Source organism: Lissotriton helveticus, chromosome 8 (assembly GCF_964261635.1).
Source record: "Lissotriton helveticus chromosome 8, aLisHel1.1, whole genome shotgun sequence".
In the NCBI taxonomy this organism is placed as follows: Eukaryota; Metazoa; Chordata; class Amphibia; order Caudata; family Salamandridae; genus Lissotriton; species Lissotriton helveticus.
Genome location: NC_136069.1, coordinates 817,522,151 through 817,536,227, shown reverse-complemented (window position 1 = coordinate 817,536,227; position 14,077 = coordinate 817,522,151). Strand labels below are relative to the sequence as shown.

The 14,077-nt window shown below is 38.5% G+C and overlaps 1 protein-coding gene across 3 annotated transcripts in view; it reads left to right on the top strand.

Moving 5' to 3' along the window:
• LOC144772936 (P2Y purinoceptor 8-like) overlaps positions 1–14,077 on the top strand; it is a 255,181-nt gene that overhangs the window by 207,668 nt on the left and 33,436 nt on the right. The window contains exon 1 of one of the 3 annotated variants that reach the window (XM_078657635.1): positions 7,569–7,701. The exons of the other annotated variants lie outside the window; for them this stretch is intronic. The gene's annotated coding sequence lies outside the window, so the exon portion shown is untranslated. Of the gene's footprint in view, positions 1–7,568; positions 7,702–14,077 lie in introns of those variants that run through there. 3 annotated transcript variants of the gene reach the window in all.

Below are 14,077 nucleotides of genomic sequence, written 5' to 3'. Positions count from 1 at the left end.
ACAAAGCTGATTGGGACCCTCGATGACTTCATCATACGCACAAACACACTGATAGATCAGGGAATTGTGCTTATGGAGAGAAGGGTGTCCCAGGATCTAGCATTTGCTAAGAGGTCCTCTATGGGTCATATTGCTGAGGCTCTCAGCCCTGAAAACACTGCGGGCCAGATCATCTCCTAGCAGATACTTGTAGAGGTCCATAACAATATGACTACCCAGCCAGATCTCCGTGACTCTATTCCTTCTGATTCACAGTATTTGACACCATCTGGGAACATCTTGATTTCTACACAAATAGATCCCCAGGTGGAAAGAAGTAATACTGAGCTACAAGGGAAAAGGGAGGGAGCAATCCCAAAGAACAGGCACACTAAAAATATTCCCATCCTTAAAAAGTAAAACGTGACACCCGCAAACAAATTGGGACCCGTAAACAGCATAGAGCAAACGAGGGGAGCTTCCAGAGAGGACACTAGGAAAGAAGTAGTTGGCCCTTTAACGATGCCTTTGACTATTGATGACTCTACCCTAGATGATACTCTGGCGGATATCTTTAATAATAGCTCCACACCCAATAGTACAGCCACTAATATAGATAGGGAAGATCCTTTCATATCGACATTAAAAACCATCATTAAATCCTTGTTGTCTCCTTTGGAAAATAAGCTCCTGGCAATAGAAACTCAACTAAATGTTCTGCATAAGGATATAGAAGCCATGCGTCCGAATCAGACTAAACAAATTAGCTCATCTAACCCTCCCTGTAAATAAACTACAAATAACAAATAAACCTTTAGCTGAAATCACAAAACCAGCCCCTAAAACACCTCTGCAAAATGCTTGCCCTCTCGTGACAAGTAAAAACCCAGCTAAACCTACCCCAACGACCGAGGTTAACAAAAACAAGCCAGAGATCTTAAATACCTCTATCCACACTGCTGAGATACCTCCCCAAGACAAGATGGAAAAACGTAGAGGGATCAATTTACCACCAGATGCCTGTCCATACGTGGTAATCCTAACTGGGGTTCCCGAATTAGCCGCCCAGATCACAGAATCATTTTGGGCACTTAAAAATAAAGTGTTTCACTGGTTGAATTCTAACCACCCCCTCCCACCGAATATAACCAGTAATATTTTAATGGTGCAGCGGGTTCCTTGGGTGGGGAAAACTAAAAAGAGATTACGAGGAGACTGTGTGGTGATAACCTTTGATGACCCCAGATCAGTGGATCATATTTGTCTAAGGGCTAAGAGAAATAATGGAGCAACAATTGTGGCAAGACCACTCTCTTTTTTCTATATGGCAGTACAGACCACGGATAATAGATGGAGTTGGATGAGGGGCTCAAATCATCCTCGGGGAGGGTGGGGTCATGAAATGCGTGGGGATCCAGCCCACAACACATGGGGAGAAGGGGCAAATGATGGATGGACTACAATTCAGCGAAGGGGGGGAGAACACATTATGCGGACCAAAATCGACACGCAGAATGGAGGGATCCACAATATGTTCCGTTTTCCATCCCCTGCTTTAATCGGTTCAGCGATTTGGAGGCAGTAGATTGACAGTCAGACAACGAGGCATCACAATCCTCTTTATTTTCACCCACCCTCAGTAAGCCAATGGATAGTGCTGGAAATGTTTCACCACCCGACATGAGCATAAGGCAGGAAACCGGAAAAAATTTATTAAATACAAATGATACCTTAAATGTGTTTAATATCTTGGAGAAGGAAAATAAAAAACCCAATGGAGCGGATACCAGGAATAATGGTGGTACAGACTTAAACAAAGATATATGTACCATGATGTTTTGGAACGTGGCAGGATTGAAAACAAAAATTACTAATCCTTCCTGGGAGACTGTTACAAATGGTTTGGACATTATGGCCTTCCAAGAAACCTGGGTTATAGACCAGATACATTTAAATGGTTATAAAACATTTTGTACTCCAGCATTAGGTGGTACACATGGAAGACCTAAGGGTGGTCTAATCACGAACGTCTCGAACGGATTAGGGTATGAGAGGATACGTTTTTATTCTAAATCTGATTTTTACCATAAATTAGCAATAGATACTAAAATTGGATTGTGCCTTGTAATTATAAACTTTTATAACAATATTCCAGGCAATATGTCACGAAACATTTTGAAAATGTTAGCTAATGACTTACAATGTGAATTAGACAGCAAGGAAAAGGAAGTAATAATTTTATGGGGGGGTGATTTTAATTGTCCATTATGCACAAAAGGATGTAAAGGCATCTGTGGTTTAATGTTGGAGCAGGACATTAATCTTTCACATTTTAAACATACACAGACCGGGGACTTATTGAATGAATTATTGTTTGATTATGACTTGGGTTTTGTCAATGAAATGACTCCGCAACCAGCACCTTTTGTACCAACCTTTATTGGGAGGGGAGCATCCACTACTATAGACTTTAGCCTATGTTCAAACGGTTATGGTCACAAGATAGGTAGTTTTAAAATTCTGGATGCACCAATGAGTGACCACTTACCCCAAATACTTGAGATTGAGAATCTTCTTTGGCTCGTGGTAATGATCATGTACAGGTTGCCCCAGACGTTACGCTAGAGAGGCAGAACGGGTACACTCTCAAGTGGAGTAAGGTGGTACCGGAAGATTTTCTCAAAAAGTTGGTAAACACTTGTGCTGGTAATTTTAAAATCTGCTTAGACGAAGATTCCAATAGTGAAAGTATAATAGCCAATTTTAACATCATTGCATCCACTATCAAAAAGAATCTGAATTTAGCGTCAAAAATGGACCAAAGAAAGGCACAAGATGGTTTAACAGGACTTGCACTAAGGCCCTCACAGAGCTTAAGCATGCAATACATAAGGACCCACGTGACATCATTCAGATAAGAAATTTAAGGAAAGGCTACAATCAGGCCCTAAAAGATAGAAGAAATGTCATTAAAAAGGGAGTATGGGAAGAATTATGTACAGCCTCACAAACAAAAGACATATCCGCCTTCTGGAGGGTGGTAAATGCCCCTCTTCCATATGAAACCACTAAAGCCCGGATGGAAATTGCTATTAATGAGGAGGATTGGGTTGTGCATTTTTCCACTCTGTATATGGCCATAGATGAGGTGGAAAATACAGGCCTAAACATGGAAGGCGAATTAGTAGAGGAGGAAAATAAACTAAAGGTAACACTACCCGAGATCCTATTAAGTCTAGAAGCCACAAAGGGCAGTAAGGCGGCTGGCCCAGATGGAATCCCGGCAGATTTGTACAAGGCAAATAGTGATTTCTGGGGCCCAATACTTGTACAACTTTTTAATGCAGCTTTGGTGAGGGGATTGAGTCCTTCCTGGTTCACATCAATTATTGTACCCATCTATAAGAAGGGATACAGACAAGACTGTGCCTGCTATAGGCCAATATCCCTCCTTGACTCATCAATAAAGATCCTTGGCAGAGTGATTTTAGCTAAATTGCAAAACTGGGCAGAGGAGTTTGGGGCAATCAGTGATTTACAATTTGGATTCCAAAAGGGTATAGGAACAACAGAGCAGGGTTTAAATTTATTTTTGATCCAGCAGAAATACACTATGATAAAAAGGGAGCGTCTGTATTTTATATTCGTTGATCTTACATCGGCTTTCGATTGCGTGTCTCACTCTAAACTATGGGACTTGATGTCACGGCTGGGCGTGGAAAAGTCGATAATTCAATTCTTAAGGGAGTTATATTCAGGAGCCACTGCTGTTGTGCGTTATGGCAAAGGGGGGGAATGCAGTAGGTCTTTTGGAATAGGGCGCGGAGTGCGCCAGGGGTGCGTCTTGGCGCCCTTTTTATTCCTTATCTATATAAATGGCCTGGAGAATCATCTGTTGCAAGAGTGTGGGGATATGCCTAAGATTGGAAAGAGGTTCATCCCTGCACTCCTGTATGCAGATGACGCCGTCTTAATGGCTCGTACCCCTATGGCCCTGCAAAAACTGATAACATCCTTTAACCGGTTTATGCTCAGCCTTGATTTAAAAATAAATTACAGTAAGACTTTCTCTATGAACTGTGGCACACGCATTAAAAAACAAATGAAATTGATGTACATAAATACCGCCCCTTTAGAAAGAACATCCACCTTCCCCTACCTTGGAATCTTGTTCCACGAGACCGGCTCCTGGACAAGTGCGGTGAAGGCAAGAACGCTCTTGTTCTCCAAGACAATTATGGCACTGAAGAGCTTTATAAGAAAACGGAATGAAACCGATCAGGGAAATTTTAACTATTTATAATGCAACGTGTGTATCTGTGGCAATATATGGAGCTGGGCTCTGGGGTTATTCTAACACAAAAGCACTCCAAACAGTTGATAATAAGTTTCTACGGCACATCTTATCACTACCAGAAAGTACAGCGACTTTTATTTGCCACGCTGAGCTGGGGTTGCCGTATATTTCAGATACAATTAGAGTACAACCCATTCTCCTCTGGCACAGAGTCTGGACTATGAATGAATGTGTATTAAATCGTGCTATATTACAGGATGTTCTAAAACTTGGTAGAGTAAACGGAGTCGAATGGCTAAACTATATTAGAACATTCCTGAAGGATATTGACCGTTCACAATACTATGACGATCCGTCTACTATGGCACATATCCCCAGAAAAGCACTGAAAAAAATGTGTATGGATTGCCTTAGTGAAAAAAGACTGCTTGAAAAAACTAAGAAAAATTCTGTGACTTCACATCAGTTAATTTTAACCAGAGACAAACTACAGCCATACTTAAGCCTACATATGTCCAATTATGACAGATTCCTTTTAACACGTTTCAGATCCAATATTGTTTTTAGATTATTTAGCTTCCCTGAAATGAACTCGTGGTCCAATGAATTGCCAGTATGCCCCCGCGATGAAAAATCTGTACAATCTAACATGCATGTTTTATTTTTCTGTAAATTTTACACACTGCCCCGCAGAAAATAGATCGTCCCTATCTTAAAGGAGATGAATTTGTACAGATGCCGCCCAGCGTTTTTAGAATTGCAAAAAATGGACAATGTTTTTACTGTTGCCTCGTTATCTGAGTATTTTAAACAGGTTTTTAAATATCGGAAATCAATTTGTTTAAACGAATTGTAACAGTGTAAATACTATGTACTATATTAATATTTTCCTTGTAAATTGCTGCACTATTCAAAATTGTAAATGAACTGTGATTTTCTGTTGCTTTTATGGTTATTGCTTTTTTAACCGAATAAAGTACTTTTTGATCTTTGATCTTTGATCAATGATGTTACCTGTGTTAACTCAGTGTAGGAAGCATATTGAATTTGTTTGCATAGAGGAATTGTATTTTGTAAAATAGTGAGGTTTCAGTAATGACATGGAATGCTTGTACATAGGACCTGTGCTGTGTTTCCTAAATGTGATGTCAAAAACGATTTTGGGGAAAATGAATGGCTTTTACATTTTTGAGTATAATGTGGCGCAGAGGTTTAAAAAGTGACGCATCTACCTACATGCGTCACTTTTTACATATGGCGCAAAAAGGTACATGTTTTATGCCGCCGATGCGTCACAAAAAGTGACGCATCAGCAGTGCAAAACTGACGCAGGGCCTCATAAATGAGATTCTTTTTTTTTTGCACACTACTCCAGTTTAGTCCTGTCCACTGCACTCTTGGACACAAGCCTCACCTTTTGTGCTCCCCTGGACAGTCTTCATCTCATCTGCACTCCTGCTTAGGTGTCAGAATCCTATCACATGGGGAAAGCTCCATGTGAAAGTGTTTGCCTCAGTCTTATCCCTGCTGTGAGGCAGGTGCAAGATTTTGATGTAACAGTGTCCTAAAAGTGACGCAGTGAAATCTCATAGATTTCACTGCGTCATTTTTACGAGACTTTTTGCGGAGAAATGACCCCTCTGTGTACATTACACTTGACAGAGGTATAATGTGGTGCAGAGGTTTAAAAAATGACGCATCTACCTACATGCGTCACTTTTTAAATATGGTGCAACAAGGCACATGTTTTATGCCGCCAATGCGTCACAAAAAGTGACGCATCAGTAGCGCAAAACTGACGCATGGCTTTATAAATGAGGCTCATCTTTTTTTTGCACACTACTCCAGTTTAGTCCTGTCCACTGCACTCTTGGACACAAGCCTCACGTTTTGTGCTCCCCTGGACAGTCTTCATCTCATCTGCACTCCTGCTTAGGTGTGAGAATTGTATCACATGGGGAAAGCCCCATGTGAAAGCGTTTGCCTCAGTCTTATCCCTGCTGTGAGGCAGGTGCAAGATTTTGACGTAACAGTGTCCTAAAAGTGACGCAGTGAAATCTCATAGATTTCACGGCGTCATTATTACGAGGCTTTTTGCGGAGAAATGACCCCTCTGTGTACATTACACTTGACAGAGGTATAATGTGGTGCAGAGGTTTAAAAAATGATGCATCTACCTACATGCGTCACTTTTTAAATATGGTGCAACAAGGCACATGTTTTATGCCGCCAATGCGTCACAAAAAGTGACGCATCAGTAGCGCAAAACTGACGCATGGCTTTATAAATGAGGCTCATCTTTATCTTGCACACTACTCCAGTGTAGTCCTGTCCACTGCACTCTTGGACACAAGCCTCATGTTTTGTGCTCCCCTGGACAGTCTTCATCTCATCTGCACTCCTGCTTAGGTGTGAGAATCGTATCACATGGGGAAAGCCCCATGTGAAAGCGTTTGCCTCAGTCTTATCCCTGCTGTGAGGCAGGTGCAAGATTTTGACGTAACAGTGTCCTAAAAGTGACGCAGTGAAATCTCATAGATTTCACTGTGTCATTATTACGAGGCTTTTTGCGGAGAAATGACCCCTCTCTGTACATTACACTTGACAGAGGTATAATGTGGCGGAAAAGGTTTAAAAAATGACGCATCTACCTACATGCGCCACTTTTTAAATATGGCGCAACAAGGCACATGTTTTATGCCGCCAATGCGTCACAAAAAGTGACGCATCAGTTGCGCAAAACTGACGCAGGGCTTTATAAATGAGGCTTATTTTTTTCTTGCACACTACTCCATATTTTGGGACTAATCAATGAATTCTACATTTTTTATACAGAATAAATAGTGTGTGCATGATTACATAAAAAAATTTGACCTTTTCACAATTATGTCACCTGTGTTACCTGAGATTAGGAAGTAGATTGTGCAGATGAGGTGAGACATGTGCAGAGGGACAGAGGAGGTGAGGTTTATGATCAAGACTGTAGTGGGAGAGAGGCCTTTCCCGGGAAGCATAGGTGGTGAAGCCTGTGTATAAGAGTGCAGTGGACTAGACTTTATGAAGTCTATCCCCTACTGGACTCTTAGATACAGGTCTCATCTTCTTTGTACCTGTGGACAGAGCTGTCTTCCACTATACTCTTCAATACAGGCCTCACCTTTTGTGCACCCCTGGAGAATCCTCACCTGATCTGTAACCCTGAATAGATCGTTTGCATTTTGTCATTGCTTTGTTGTTTGGTAATAGTGGTCTATAATGTGCTATTTTTTTTTAACGCAGATTGAAATCAAGATTTCAAGAGTAAGCAAAAATGCCCTCAAGGGAAAGGAGAAGAAAACAACATAACCGCCAAAAAACAAAAACAGCAACAGAATTACAGCACTCTTCCACAACAAATACTTCAAAAAACAGGAACCAAGCTCCTGGTAAGAAAACTAAGTCTTTTATACGGAACATATGTACTTCAAAAAATATTGTTGGACAGCATGTAGAAAAAGAGAATGAGAGTAAATTTGAAAAGGAAGGAGAGAACCTCAAAGAATCCTACAACTGGAGCAGGAGAGAATAATATGTATAGGAATAGAAGGCAGAATCAGTTTAGAGACATTCGTAAACGAATGTTTCGCAATAGGGTGGTTTTAAATTTGTTAAAAAACATTAGGAAAGGTAAACAGAAAGCTGCTTTTTATAAGAAAAAGAAAAGTGTAGAGAAGATTGTTGATCAGCCTTTTGAAGTTAAGAAAAAATTATTTATTTTAATAATCAATAGAATTAGGACACTTAACAAGACAATTGATGTTTTCAAATCAAACAGTAGATGGAAAAGAGTAATTAATCGGACTAATTTTTGTAAAGTTTTTTCTGGAGAATGGATGCACAGTTCAAGTTCTGAGCCATTTTTTAATGAGGAGAGTTACTTCCAGGAGAATGATTTAGTGCATGCAGTTGACACCAGTGGTCGAGCGTATGAAGTGAAAGACGGTTGTCCGATTGAAAAAGAGAAACTTGTGCCTAGAGAACCAGAAGAGGTGTTAACTGATGAAGTTTTAGGGAGATGTTCTAAGGGTCCAGTGTACACTTGGAAGTGTAGTCGTATTTGTAGTGTGCGACAGGAATCAATTGATTTGTTTTGTAATTTCTTACGTACATATAGTAAGAAAAGTCTAAAGCAGAAAGTGAAGTTGTTGCAAGACTTAGATCCTTGCAGAGTGAGAGAAAACACAGGTTTGCAAGGGTATTCACTGGCTTGTCTTTATAGAAAAGTCTGTCAGAGTGTTTTTCATCATTTTAGGATGTTAGCAGTGCATCATACCAAAATGAGGAAATTAGTGAGAATGTTGTATTATGCAAAAAGTCCAGCACTTAAGCTTAAACAATTAAACAGTGCTCTTTTGCATGGAACTGAATTAGACGTGAAGAAGATTTGTGAAGAAATTGAGATTTGTTATTTTGGTGAAAAAGAGGATAGTGTAGAAATTGACACAGCAATTCAAGGTAATGTGGAAGACAATGTATAGATTTCAAGTACAGAAAAGTTTGAGCAGGAAATTACCAGGTTTAAGGTGAAATCAAGTGAAAGGCCGAATTGTACTTGTGTGTGTTGTCGACGAAGTCATTATAAGCATCAAACTAGATTAGTTGATTTATAGGTAAAAAGTGAAAAGATGAATAATTATGAGTGGAAGGATTTTGCAACTTATTTGTGGGTGGAGAATTGTTTTGATTTGAGTTCTGATCAGCGTATTTGTAAATATTGTTATGATAAATTAAATCAAAACAGAATGCCTGCTAGAGGTGTTCATAATAATCTGGAGTTGGTAGACATTCCCCGTGAATTGATGGATTTAAATACATATGAGTCTATTTTGATTCAATGTGTCCATCCTTTTCAGGCAATTGTTCGCATGGAGCCTAAGATAGGGAAATTGCCTCCTACAGATTTGCAGAGAGGATTAAAGGGAAGAGTTGTTTATTTGCCTCTTGATTTGAAAAAAAATATTGATACCATTGGAATAGAAAAAGTAGAAGAGGAACCTTTAGTTATTCTAGTTAATGGGGTTCCGACAAAGAGTAAGAAAATCTGGCAAGATTTAGTGGATGTTAGGAAAGTCAAAAAGGCAACGTTGTATTTAGTCGAAAACAATGAGTATTACAAAGATGTATGTGTTGCAGCAGTGGAAACAGCTGCAGATGAAGACAATGATTGTTCAGGCGGACAAATTGAAAAAGTTGATTTGTCTAGAAGTGAAGAAATATATGAACATTATACTGTTCATCCTTTGCATTCCAAAGAAGTAATGGGGAATGCAATTGAATTGTTTCAAATGAAAGCAGCAAAAGGAAGTCCCATTAGTGTATGGGAAGAAAGTTTGGAAGCTCGTTGTTTTCCACAGCTATTTCCAACAGGTCGAGGTGGACGATATGGAGCACATCTGCAAAATGTTTCGGCGAGGGACTTTATGGAGAAAGTGAATCTGCAAGATAATATTTTGGAATCTCATCTAATCAATCTCATGGCATGTCAGCGTGGTACAAATGAGTATTGGTACCGTCGTCATGGGGAATTGAAATGAATGCTAAGAAACTTAGGAACTCCAACATGGTTCCTCACTCTTAGCTGTGCTGAGTATGCATGGGACGACTTACTTCAATTTCTACGAGAGGCAAATGCAAATATACAAAATATAGAATTCAAAACACCTGGAGAGCTGTGTTCTTTGGATCCAGTGAATGTATGCAGATATTTCAATCATAGATTTGAAGCTATGATGTCTTTTATTACCAACAAAAAAAATCCTCCCCTTGGAGAGGTTTTGGATTTCTTTTGGAGAAAGGAGTATCAAGCGAGAGGTGCTCCTCACATACATATGTTGTTGTGGATTAAAGATGCACCCAAATTTGGAACAGATTCGGATGAAACAGTGATGAGTTTCATTGAAGAGTATTCAACATGTGCTGTTCCGAAAACTACAGAGGAAAACAGTTTAAGGCAACAAGTTTTACGCTTTCAATCCCATCGTTGTGGAAAGTACTGTCGTCGAAAATTCAGAAACAAGGACAAGTTCTACACAAAATGTTGTTTCGGCTTTCCACGACCAGTGATTTCTAAAGGAAGAGTAAATAATTTGATGTCTTCTCTGCGACATACTGTGACGAGGAAATCACCCAAAAATACATACAATTTAAAAAGAAACGAAGAGTCCAAGTACATCAACGACTACAACCCAGTGATTTTGTCCATGTGGAATGCTAACATGGATATTCAGTTCGTTGCTGACAACTCTATTGCTGTTGCTCGATATGTGACGTCTTACTTCACAAAAAAAGAAAAGTCAGAACTGAAGGAAATGTGGGAGGACATTTCACATGAAAAGAGTCTAAGCAAGAAATTATACAGTTACAGTCTGAAGATGTTGTCGCATCGAGAAATTAGAGCATATGAATGTTCTGATAGATTGTCGTCAGCAAGTCTCTATTCCAAATCTAGAACCATCATTTGGGTGAGTCTAGGTCTTGCTGCAACACGAAACCGAGTTTTGAAATCTGTACAAGAAATAGAGTATTTGGCGGAGAAAGAACCAGAAAGTACAGATATTTTGAAGACAAACATGTTGGATACATACTATCCAAATAGAAGTAGTCATCTTGAGAACAGTTGTTTGTATGAAGTTCTGCAAAACTATATTTATAAGAGAACCATCAGAGAAGATATCAACAATGGAATATATGCTATCATTGGGTGTGAAGGATGTCTAGTGAGACAGAAAAAAGGCCATTTGATTAATCATCGAAAATTGAGTTGCGAAAATCCAGAGAAAAGGGAATTTTACTATTTAGCTCTTTTGCAACTCTTTAAGCCATGGCGTACAGAAGAGGAACTACTTGGAGATTTTCTGTGTTACGAAGATTCTTTTAATGCAATCAAGGAAGGATACCATAGAATGCCCTGTTTTTCCAAATTATCTGCAAATGTTGAACGAAGAAATAGAGCAAGAAGCCACAATTGCTGCAGAGATTGCTAGAGACAGTTCTCAAGACAGTCAGAGTTCTGCTTCATTGAGTCAGGATCCACTTGGAGGACCAATTATACAAAATGAAGCTGCCACTGCCATGGATGAGGTGGAAAGAGCTATGGAACAAGCTCAAGATGATGTAGTTAACTTAGAAGATTTGGTGAAACAACTAAACCTTGAGCAGAAACAGATATATGACGAAGTCACAGAACAGATTAAACATGGATTCAGTCATGAGAAGAAAGAGTGCTCATGTACATCCTTTAAGCCTGTCCAACTGTATGTGAGTGGAGAAGCGGGAACTGGAAAAAGTTTTCTGATTAAAGCAATTGCAACTTATCTGCAGAAAAGAACTGAATCACCGCTGTCTTGTGTTGTTACCGCTCCAACTGGGCTGGCTGCACATAACATTAAAGGGATTACTTTACATCGTTTACTGATGCTGCCAGTGGAGCATGATAACAAATTGGAGTACCACAAGCTATCTGGAGATGCGTGTTCCGAAGTTTCGAGAGTCCTGAAGAAAATGAAACTTCTTATCATTGATGAAGTAAGCATGGTGTCAAATATAATGCTTGCTTTTGTGCATTTGAGAATGCAAGAAATTCTTAGAACAGACTATGATGTCTTATTTGGAGGAAAACACATTATTGTTTTTGGAGATCTACTGCAGTTGACTCCAGTGAAAGAACAACCTGTGTTCAAAATGCTCACGCATGAAGATACCAGGAAGTGCTTAGGAAGTATTGGAAATGTTAATATATGGTTAAACTTCAAATATGCAGAACTGCTTCAAAATATGCGGCAAGCAAAGGATGAAGATTATAAAAATATTTTACAAGATGTAAGAATCGGAAAACTAAGTCAGCAAAGGAAAGAAGCTTTACATGGACGATTAATTTCAAATTTGTACCCAAATGAAAACATTCTTCCAGAGAATATTTTTAAGAAAATTAACGAGAAGAAATCTGGCATATATTTGATGCCAACTCTGAAAGAATGTTCCATGTTCAACAACAAAATGTTACAGTTAGAAAATGAAGAGATAGTGAAACTGGAAGCTACAGATAAAATAGAGCATATGGGAGCAACAATTATTTTGTCTGAAAATTTGAAATCAAAATTGGATTCATTAGAGAAGACTATATCTAAAACTGCTGGTTTTGAAAAGACTCTGAATGTGTGTTTAAATTGTCGTATCATTTTGAGAAGGAATTTAAATGTTGAAAGAGGTCTGGTAAATGGAGCAATGGGTCATGTTGTTGGTTTTGTGAATTACAAAAATAGAGATGCAATTGAAATTTTAAAAATTAAATTTGATGGCATTGATGAAATAGAACAAATTTATCATTGTTCAGCTAGATTTTTGCTCGTGAAAGACTTATATGTTCGGCGAAAACTGTTTCCTATTTGTTTGGCATATGCGGTGACAATTCATAAGTCTCAAGGTTTAAGTGTAGATAGCGCTTTGGTGAACATTGGAAGTTCTGTGTTTAAAGAGGGTATGGCATATGTGGCATTATCACAAGTCAGAACTTTATCAGGATTGTACTTGATTGAGTGTGATGAAACAAAGATTTGTGCAGATCTACATTGTGTTAAAGAATACAATAGGTTAAGAAGAGAGTATGTTCCACATTTGCCTAAATATCCTCTGATTGAAAAACGTGTGATAGGCCGAAAAAGAAGAAATGAGAGTAATTGCAGAGAGGTAGTAGCAAAAAGACAAAAAGTAGATGAAACTGTAATTGTAAGCAGAAGGAAAAAAGATTCTGTTGAAGATGTTGTTGGATTTCAGTTTGAAAACAGTTCTGGTGTCAACTGCTATGCTAATGTAGTGGTTAATGTTGTTTTTTTTCTTCAAAATATACAAGAACAGATTGTTGAAAATCGGGATCAAAGATTCTGTTGTTTGTTGAATTCCGTGTTTGAGAAATGTACCAGTGATAGAGCAAAAATAGAAAGTGTTTCAGAAATTCGAAATCTTCTAGACATATCTACTGGTCAAAATCAATTTTCACAGAATATTCAGCAGGATTGTCAGGAATTTTTAATGTATATGTTTGATGTATTGGAAGATGAAGGTGTAGATATTAAAAATCTTTTTATCCTTTCTTATCAGTGGCAGCATGACTGCGACAACTGTACTTTATCAAGTACTACTAGAATAGACACTGAAAGATTTATATATTTGACTTTACCAGACTGCAAATCACTGCCTTTTAATAATCTATTTAAAACAGCGGATCACAATATGGTGTGTCCCCAATGTAAGTCTACAATGCTGTCCACATTATTTCTACAAAATTATGGTCAGTATGTCATTTTAATGTTCCAACGATGTAGACCTGATGGAACTAAATTGACAACTTCTATTAAAAATTTCGTGGCTTCACAGTTATCGATATCAGGAAGAACCTTTGCAACTGCAGCTATTATTTTTCATGATGGTCCTTCTACAACATCAGGGCACTACACATGCTATTTAAAAAGTTGTAAAGGTTGGACCCAATGTAACGACACTCATTTGACTTTCAAACAACGTTTGCCTTTTGGCTTTAAAAATTCATACCTAGTGTTTTTACAACCAAAATTTAGGTAAAGGTAATTGGCCTATGAAGACGGGAGCAGTTAATAAAGATTATTTTGCTGTTTAAAAATATATTCTGAGTAAAAGTGATCAAGGTAATATAAAAAATTGACTTGTCATATAGGTACTGTAAGTGGATCTCATAGTAAGTGATATTCGTATTATACAAAATGATGAACATGAGTGAGTCAGAGATGC